This window comes from Plecotus auritus (assembly GCF_963455305.1).
Source record: "Plecotus auritus genome assembly, chromosome: 5".
NCBI classification, from domain to species: Eukaryota; Metazoa; Chordata; class Mammalia; order Chiroptera; family Vespertilionidae; genus Plecotus; species Plecotus auritus.
The window spans coordinates 137,797,864-137,807,839 of NC_137776.1; the positions used below are offsets into that span (position 1 = coordinate 137,797,864).

Genomic DNA, 9,976 nt, shown 5'->3' on the forward strand with positions numbered 1-9,976 from the left:
CAACTATACTTTAGTAAAATTTTTTTTAAAAGAATTTAGGGCATTCTTATGAGTTAGACTAAAACAGGAAGCGATGATAGGCTGCTTTGGAGTGAATATAAGCAGGGGATCACTCAAACTCTTTTGCTGATAGAAGATGGGACCAAAAGCGTAGTTCAAGCGGTTTCTAAAACAGGGAAGCCTTGAGGGTGAATTATAGCCTTGAATTCTCTAGAGAGCCAAATGTTATTATTTATTCTTTGTGATTAACAAAGCAGACGGAAGTAACATTTTTCGGCAGCCCACCCCTTCACACACACACACACACACACACACACACACACACACACACGTTCAGTCAGCATTTTAAATTTAGGAAGCCGACGTCAATTCAGGGGCACTACAAGTTATGTTCTTTTATGAATGTCAGCAAACTAACACATCCCTTTATTTTTTTGTGAATAAGAGGAAACTGCTTACTTCCAGTAATAATTTACCTTGAAATAGGCTTCAATAGCTACGACAATAATATACTACAAACCTGAACAATGACAATACAAGTACTTTGCCTGGTAGTCCTACTTTTCATGTTTTAATATACATTACCTATAATACTCCCTTCTACAAATATGATCATCTTCATCTGGGAATCTCATAGAATGCTGTGATTACCTATACACAGCTCCATAACTATGCTCCTCATTTTTTGTTAAAGGAAACTACTAAAAACTTAAAGTGAAAAACATGAGAAGGAAAATGGAAAAGTATGGACATATAAGTGGAATATTAATACTATGCAGTTAACTTTTTACTAAGAAGACATTCAGATGCATAAACTTAATGAATGTGTCGATTACATAGCATGACTCACAAATGAGAAACTAGCTCAGAGAAATAGCACAGTCTAATAAAATGGCCTCCGTGCCATGACTATCACACACCTTGAATGTGGTACTCTCTGGCTTCCGACTGGGAGTCCAGAGACCTGAGTCTTCCCTCTGAGGGCCACTATTAACTCTAGGGCCCTGAGCAAAGTGCCTTTCCCTCAGGGTCTCCAGGCCTCCGCTGGGCTTGGGATAGGAGTATCTCCAGGCTCCCTCCTTCTGTCTATCCAACGATGGGGAGCATCTCGCAACCTTCCTGCAGGGGAGGTGCTCCTGGGAGGCTCTGTGGCCGAATCTGGGCTGTCCCAGGCTGGGAGCCTTGCTGCCACCACAGGTGTACTGAAGAGGAGCGCCTCTCAATGATGGGGCGCAGTCCTGGCCTCTTCATTTCTGGTGGCAACTTGACAGGTGCCTGATGAAACCTCCTTACATCTCACAGTGTAAAGCAAGGCGCGCGGTAATAAATGACAACAGGTACCAGTCTCTGGCAGCCCGGCATGTTGTTATTAAGTTACTACGATTAAGGTTTAAAGCCCAGGATTGGCCAACTGGGCTTCTCCCTCATCAGCCCTGCAGGTATCCCTAGGAATCCAACCCCCTTCCTTTCTGCAGCAATGAAATGCTGCAGGCAGGGTGGTGAGGGAGGAGAGCTCAGATAACCTTGATAGGGTAGTGGTTGATCTGTCCACAAGATAACACCCAAAACTTATTTTTATTTTGTGTTGGGGGAGGGAGTTTTACATTGTCACAGAAAGAACAACAGGTTCCACAATTACATGGCTAATATAATGAAGGAAATGTGTGTGTGTGTTGGGGGGGAGGGGGCGATGGAGCCGAGGTAAGGCACAGTGGCCTCCCCATACAAGCAATGCTAGTCCTCTAACCTCCCCATATGCTTCTCCACCTCAGACCAGCACTCCCCGAGAGCCAGGCCACTGCATTCCTGGCCAAGAATTTTTCAGCAGCACACCATGTCTTTTCTCCTCCCGATGTTCCTGCCTTTACAACTGGTGAGTGTGTGTTTTTAAAAATAAAGGTTCGGAGCTTCCCACAACTCCAACCACCACAGACATCTTTCCTCAGCCCCAGTCTCCTTCCTCTCCCCTCGCTGAAAGCCACAGCACACCCATCTGCATATTAAAAGCAGCTCAACTTCATGGGATTTTAAGGGTCACCAGTCCAACCATCACAACCATGAGAAAGCATATACCTTCCTGTCTTACTGCAATCCACAGAAATACCAAAGACCCCCACACTTGTAGTAATATTCAAACACACCCCTAGGTGCTTCCTAATAATTTTAGTGACTTAAATTGAGAAGACATTTTTGTCACATCCCCATTGAAATGATGAAGGTAGGAAGGGACCACCTGGTTTGACTCCCAGCCAATGCTGAGCCACTACACCCATCAGGCCAGGCCACCCACCCGTGTGTGGAGAACATGCAGCAATGATAGGAGGGGGAAGCACAGGACGGAGAAACAAAGATGGAAACAACGGGAGAGAGATTTTGCAACATCAATGATGAGAGAATCACTGATTGGCGCCTCCTGCACACCCCCACCTGGGGATCGAGCCTGCAACCCAGACATGTGCCCTGACTGGGAATCGAACCGTGACCTCCTGGTTCATAGGTGGACACTCAACCACTGAGCCACACCAGTTGGGCATGGCTGTGGTAACATATTAATTTATGAAGGGGCAGAGAAGTAAAGAGAAGCCCTAGAGAGAATATGAGGTGGACACAATGTCATGAACTAAAGAGGTCAGTGACATTTAATCAAACATCCCGGGGGCCCAATTTGACTCATCAATGTCAACTGTACTGACTCTCCATGGGCACAAGGCATGTGCAAAAACGACCAGAGGGTTTACTTACTCCAAGGCGCTGCAAGTCTGATAGGGAAAGAGCACAAATCCATAAATAGCAGGGAGAGGGAGGAGGAGAAATGGAACCTCCTTCAAGACAAGAAGGGGCATAGCTCAAGTGTCCAACACAGCCCAGGGCAGGAAAGATGACTTGCAGCTTGGAAAGGGAGTTAGGGAAGGCTGCGCGGAGAAGGTGGCATGTCAGCCAGGCCTCGACATAAGAATAAACATACAAACGCTCCCTAGAAACTCCGTTTTCTAGTCGCAGAAAGAGCTTGAGGAAATGCCACCATCATGACTAGGCAACACATCCTACAGAACTCTTTCCACCGAAGGTCATAAGGAAGACGGGAAATCTTAGCTCTCCAGCAGATATTTATCACTGCAGGATCTACAGCAAGACTGGGGTGCAGGCTAAAGGTGGGACACTAGGGCTAAAAACGAGGCCAGTTCACATCCTAAGAATAACTCAGTCTTTTAAAAGTTTCCTGGCTGTTCTGTAGGACAGTAAGGCTCAGGAGATAGTAAAGATAAGTTAAAAAAAAAAAAAAAAAAAGAGTTCTTTTCATGTCCGTTTGCTGACTCAGAGTGTCTCTCCCGACCTGAAGGGCCTCTTGCTTCTATGTAGCTTTCTCTAGAAATGAACTGGTAATTCCCCACAAGAAGCAGCCACAGCTCTAGAACTGGGATGCTGTACCGCTAAGCTTAATGGGGGAGCGGAGCTGGGTCAGGAGAGCAGCGAGGAAGATAAAGAAAAATCTGCCAGAAGTTTCTCTTTCAGAGGCCCAGGCTGTTGGGCGAGGTGGTATTATTACCAAAGCCCTGTGCTTCTTGGTCTCAGGCGTGCAACTTTAAACAGCGCACAACGTGGTTTGTGCCGCGATTAGAAACCACGCTGGGCTTCAAGTTGACATTACACATTGCTGGACCAAAACTCCTGCAAAGCACGGAGAACGTTTTTCCTTGTGGCTGTTCCTGTCAGTGTCCCATGCAAAGTGGAATATGTTTCAAAGAGGTGGTTGGGTTGGAAGTTTGTTGGGCTTCTGTGAACTCGTCATCGCTGAGTCACGGAAACACATTAAGATGAGAGCTGCTACCTCCCATTTAAATAAACTGCCTTGGGACCATGCTTGCGAGTGAGACCTGGCAAAGGCTCGGAGGCAGCTCTGTGCCAGACGGAGGATGGCAAACTCTGCGGTGGCCACTGAGTGTCCCACGCTTCCCAGGCACAGCCTCACAGGAACCTGGCTCTTAACACCATCACCCTGGAGACACCTTCTACCTGTGCTGCCATTCGATGACCTCCTCGTGAGGACAGCCAATGGAAAAAATCCTGTTAAAAGAGTGTTCACCAGAAATCCCAAAGTACTAGAAAACCCCTCAACCAAAGAGCAGCTCTGAGAGCATCCCTCTAAGCTGGGAATCACGTCCAGGGGTGGCTATAAAGGTCACCATGGGTAACTGCCATGTCTAAAAGTCATCAGAAACCCAACTGCTAGGCAATGAGTCAAAACCGAACCAAACCAAACAATGACGGCTAGTTTGAAAGCGCGACACCTGCAGTGTACTGTGCTGTGTGTGTGTGTGTGTGTGTGTGTGTGTGTGTGTGTGTTTCCATGTGACGGTCCTTCCTACGTCCCGTTAGACCCCTTGCGAGGCAAGCTCATTTGGGATGCTGATAAGCATCAGTGATAGTCACTTCCTTCTCTGTCTGCTGAGATAATATTTATACATTAAACACATACAAGAGTCTGAAATATATACTGTAAAACTCTTCTGGTGGACATGGCACACTGTGGCACCAAAACTCCAATATCACTTTCTGTTATGCGACAGACGAGCTTTGATACGCCACAACTTTTGTAGTAGGGACAAAATTTCAAGAAGGAACCCTTCTTGAAATTAAAATGAATAATGGTCGCTTATCACATTTGTATGCCATTAAGAAAATCACCGTGTAGTTCATTTGACCTCTTTGAGGTTCAAGTTCTTCATCTGCAAATAAGCATAATAATAGCGGCTACAGCCTCACCTTTGATACGAATCAAGTGAAATATTACACATGATGACACCTGCTGAGCTATCATGTAAAAATGCACATTATCCCAAGGATCCTTCTAAAGGCCTCAATTCCCATCCTGGCCTTGAATCGACAATCTGTCAGGTTCACCTAAAATATTTTTTGTTCATGAATAGCCTTGCTCAAAACTTCTGAGGAACAAGCCTCCAATAGGCATTGGATAAAATATTCATACATGAGCCTGGAAGTCAGGTCTTTCTACCATCTCCAACTTTATCCTTTGAAAATTCTCCCCACCTGGACCTTCTTGTCCTGGTCAACCAGGTCAAAAGTGGTACATTGGTCTTCTCAGAGAATCTTTAGGCTCAGTCCCTGTGCTATCAGAACTTTCTTCTGATCTCAGGTGATCACAGTCCATCACCCCCACCTCTACCCACCTCCAGCAGCAATCCTACGCCATGGAGAAGACCTTATCTATCCCATGGGCCCAAGAGAGCTCACCCTGATCTCTCCCTGTATCACATTGCCCGTGCAGTTTACTATTTGCTATTCATGTTTACATGTTCCGGTACATTCTTTAAAACACATAAGTTCTCAACTGTAGGTCATTTATTTTTTACAGAATTATGAGTTTTGCTTAATAACATTTTAGGATATGTAGGAATACTGCACAACAGCAAGCTACAAAAATGTTGCAAATATTTTCAAAGCCATTAAGTGCCTGGTTCGAAAGCACAGTGGGGAGATGGGAGAGGACTATTATCCTCATGGACATTCCATTTCCAAGTTTGATGACTTACATAAACCAACATATCCTAACTCCTTTTGGTCAGAAAATTCTGAATTCCGTTAAAAAAAAAAAAGGAGCCCTAGTTAGGTAGCTCAGTTGGTTAGATCACTGTCCTGATATGCCAAGGATGTGGGTTCCATCCCTGGTCAGGGCACATACAAGAAGCAACCAATGAATGTCTAAGTGAGTGAAACAACAAATCAATGTCTGCCTGTCTGTCTCTCCCTCTCTCTCTCCTTCCTTTCCTCTCTCATCAGTAAATAAAACCATTTATTTTAAAAAAGGAGAGGGGTAGGCTATAATTATATTTAATGGTTTTTAATTTTTAAATCTATTTCAACTTCTGTGGATTCCATTCATCAATTTACAAAGAGGCCAGCCCAAATTTTAATTAGTTCAGTTTCTGGAAAGTTTCTAAAACATTAGTACTTGAATAGAGATAGATGATATATTGTTATAAGACTAAGGCTTAAGTTGATGCTTATATACCTAAAACTACAATAGGATATTGTTACAGTTTAAATGATTTTAAATCATAGAGGCATATAGCCTGTTTATAACTGTCTAAATGTTCTGAAAGTCTTATAACAAAACATCATAATTCAGGGTAGGCTTTAGTTATATAATAATGTATTATAAAGCCAGAAGTTTGGAAGGGGACTACTTATGTCAACATTCCAAAAATCCTGTTTTCTATATCTAAAACATCATTCCAAGTGAGTGAATTAATGAGTAATGAACTTATAATTAAAATTAAATATTGTTTATATGCAACATTCATAATAGCTAAATAAACCCAACTATTTAGCTCCTGAATTTTGTCAGCTCTATTATGTTTTGCTAAATTATAATTATTCAAGTACCTTTGTCTGTATCTTCAAGACTGGTATTACTTAAAAGCTCTAATATATCCTGAGTACTTAATGCCTACAAGGAAAAGTGCTATATTAATAAGAGAAAAAATAAAGTCATAATAAATAGTAATAAAGTTGTAAAGTTTTCCAAACCCATATTGCAAGATCCCATTTAACTTGGAATAGATATCTTAGGAAGATAAATATGTTACCTTTCACAATGGCTCTGACAGAACTAAGTTTTAGAGTCCTACGTTTCCTATAAATATAGTCACAATTTCTTTTGTAGAAAACACAAACCTTTTTAAAAAACTCTACCAAATAACTTACCACCATATTTCTGTATTTTCTATTCCCAACTACTAATGAAATGATCCATGACTTTACTAACTGGCTAGAGATTAAATTTCCATAATACAAACTCTTGCAAAGATGACAGAAAATTCAGCATCCTCAATTGGTCAAAAACAATCTACAGAACACACTTAAGGAATTGAAGTAAATTAGAAGATAATTCTTTTACATTAAAAAAAGTGATAAGAAAAAATTCAGAAGTAGGTTCCAAATATGGCTTTTACATTACAGAAATTTTCTCATTTCTTCATCAGAAATACTGGAGAAATGTGACTCATTTACTGAGAGCTTTCTAAGTCCACTCATGGTAAGCAACTGTCCGTGACTTTCCTTAAAACTATCTTGACCAGAAACAGTGAGAATCAAAACTTCTGGTGGTTAAATCAGGTCCTACCAACACACCTTCAATAAGCTAGTGCTGGCGAACACCCCTTAGCCTTACGTTTGTGGTAATTCAGTTGTTCTCATGGCAGCACGTCAAGATGTCATAACTAGCGATTTATTATTTCTCTGGAGTATCAAAAAGCTGCTGACCTAAGAGAGTTTGACAAAGGCCTTGTTTACAAAGGAAGACTTCTAAAGGGAAAAAAGGGCAGGCACCACTTTTATAATTTATGAAAGTTTTCTCTTTTATGCTCTTGCTTGAATACATAATAAGCCTTTAAAAATGAAATGTCAAAATATTACAGCAATATAAGAGGCATCCCAATTATCTCCTAGAAAAGAATGGGATGTGCTTTCAGACTGGTCAGTAAAATGACTTACTTTAAACTTAATTAAAGGGAAAAAGTTTTTAATAATTATTTGCCGAAGTCTTACCTTCTAGTTATACTGTCAGAAATATTTTAAACAGGATTCAAGTATTAACAATATAATACAAGCTGAGGTACTTTTTTTTGTGTGTGTCAAATTCTAAGCCTCCTGTGTTGGTCAAAGCACTTTTCAAGAAACTTGACGAGAAATGCTCAAAAAGCCACTTTAAAACTGAACAAAAGAAAAGATCTAAGGCGGCTTTGAACACACACTTGCAGGGAATATTTTCTGTGAAACACCACAGTGCAGCTAGCCCAGAAGCTGGCATGTAACTGATGTAACTCATAAGAGAAAGGCTGCATTGAAGGAAGCACTCCTCACCTCTGCCAATTCTTCAAGGGTCCTGGTAACGCAAACTCCTAATTTAATCTACAATATTCTTTACCAATACAGCGTCTCTCTTTAATACCTTCCAACAAGAGAGATGGGCCTCAGTCTGGAGGTGTGTTTTTTCTTTAGTCCATGCCAATAAATATCATTTGCACCTACTAAGTATCTCCAAATCCCTTCTTTCCAGCAGCTAACATTTGAGTTGTCAGCAAGCTTTAAAAAAGAAAAGAAAAAAATCTAGAATAAAAAGGGCAATTAGATTCCTAAAAGTGTGTCTCAATTTGCACAACAATGCACCACCTTGAATTCAAACCTGACACACCTCTTAACACTTTACCACTGTGCTGGCAGTAGGCTGGAAGCCTCCCAAGTCTAGTGTGGGCAAACAAGCTTGGGTAGTGGTCCCCAAATAAATGGTGGAAAATATTACCCAAAACATCTGAAGGTGTCTCTGTAAGAAAATACACACAACTGGGCATGGTTTTTATTTTAGTACAACTCTCAGTGGTTTCTGAGTTGTACTGGTTGGGCAGGAATTTTCTCCACATGCAAGCAACAATCTTTCTGCTCATACAAGCATTCTGTTCCTACAAGCATGGCATAACCAGATGTAAATAAGTCAGTCCTTTGAAATGGAAGCTTAAAGTTTAACCCTGCTATTGGTAACACAGACGTGAAAAGTAACCACTCAATACAGTCGACAAATGTGTATCCTTAATGCCTTCCTTATGCTCTACCATTACACATACTTAGGAATACAGCCTGCACATAATGACAACGATGACACGAACCAGGGTCGCTTTGATTTTTCAAAAGCACCAACCTCCATCAGGTCAGGCAGGGAGGAAAACAGGCGACAACCTTGCAAAACTCTCCCAAAAGTTATATAAACAAAGGAGGGGAGAAGCCCAAATAGGTTCTGCACCCATGTGCTACTAAAATTACATAACAACCGGTGCAGACACTAAAGAAGGAATGGATTCTGCACAACACCCCCACTTCCCTCGACCCCCGAGCCTGTCTCCTTCTTTTTAAAAATCCAAACGCCTGGCAAGATCAAGTGGACAATTCTGAATATTTATTTTACTTCTGGAGTAAAATCCTGCCAGAGTTGGAGGCACGTTTAGGCCCGAAGTTTGAATGTGCAACACACAGGGAGCAGCGACTCCACTCTCGGGACCCGCAGGAGAAAGAACTGACAAGCGACAACAGCCAGGAAGGCCTTCTCCTTCCCCCTCACGATGCCTCCCGCTGGAAAGTTTCCACGCAATCGATCGAAGGGCAAGGAGCCCATTTCCCCCGCCTGCCTGACTTTGCAGGAAAAGCGAGCCGGGAAACCAGAGGGAGCGGGCGGGGAAAGTACTGGAAAAATCCGCACCCAGCGAGTGGCGGCGACGTAGGCTTCTTACCTGGGGTACGCGGAACAAAAAGAGGAGCTGGGCTCGCCGAGCCTGCGGTGGCGGCGCGGTCGGCGGCCAGGAGCCGGTGTCCGCCGGAGCCCTAGGCCCGCGGCCCAGCCCCGGCCGCCGCTTCCTCGCTCGCGCGCGTCATGTCACGGCGATCAAACATGTCTGTGTGCGCTTCGCTGCTGTGACTTCCTGATTCTCTGCCGCTCGCGCGCGCACACTCACACTCACAGCCACACGCACACGCCACCCCAACCTGCCCCCGCCACCAACCTCGCCTGTCTTCCCTTGCCTCTGGGGGAGGGCACGAGCAGGGGCATCTGCCCGCGCCGCTGCTCCCGACGCACTGGCCCCGGCGCGCACAACACACTCACACTCACGCGCAAACACACTCGCGTTGGCCCGAGGGTTCGGAGACGCGAGCCACGGGAGCTCGCCACCCCCCTCCACCCCCACCCCACCCTACTTAGCTGCCCTGACAAACTTTTTTTCCTGCCTGATCCGCGTCCAACTTCCTTCCACCCCCACCCCCCAGCAGTCCGGCCAGCCCAGCGCTCACCAAAATCAGTCGCAAACTGCAACCCGGATAAAAATAATAATGCAACCCAGGCGGCGGGGGCGAGCGCGCAGCACTGGCAGGAGGCGATTTCCCCGCGTGTACCGGAAACCGGCCCGAG

At 44.0% G+C, this 9,976-nt stretch overlaps 1 protein-coding gene across 7 annotated transcripts in view; it reads right to left on the bottom strand.

Annotated features, from left to right (window-relative positions):
* SMARCA2 (SWI/SNF related BAF chromatin remodeling complex subunit ATPase 2) overlaps nt 1–9,976 on the bottom strand; it is a 176,277-nt gene that overhangs the window by 164,466 nt on the left and 1,835 nt on the right. For 2 of the 7 annotated variants that reach the window (XM_080667606.1, XM_080667599.1), the window contains exon 1: nt 9,303–9,681. The exons of 3 other annotated variants lie outside the window; for them this stretch is intronic. The gene's annotated coding sequence lies outside the window, so the exon portion shown is untranslated. Of the gene's footprint in view, nt 1–9,302; nt 9,682–9,858; nt 9,876–9,976 lie in introns of those variants that run through there. 2 more of the 7 variants (XM_080667603.1, XM_080667602.1) reach the window with 2 other exon arrangements.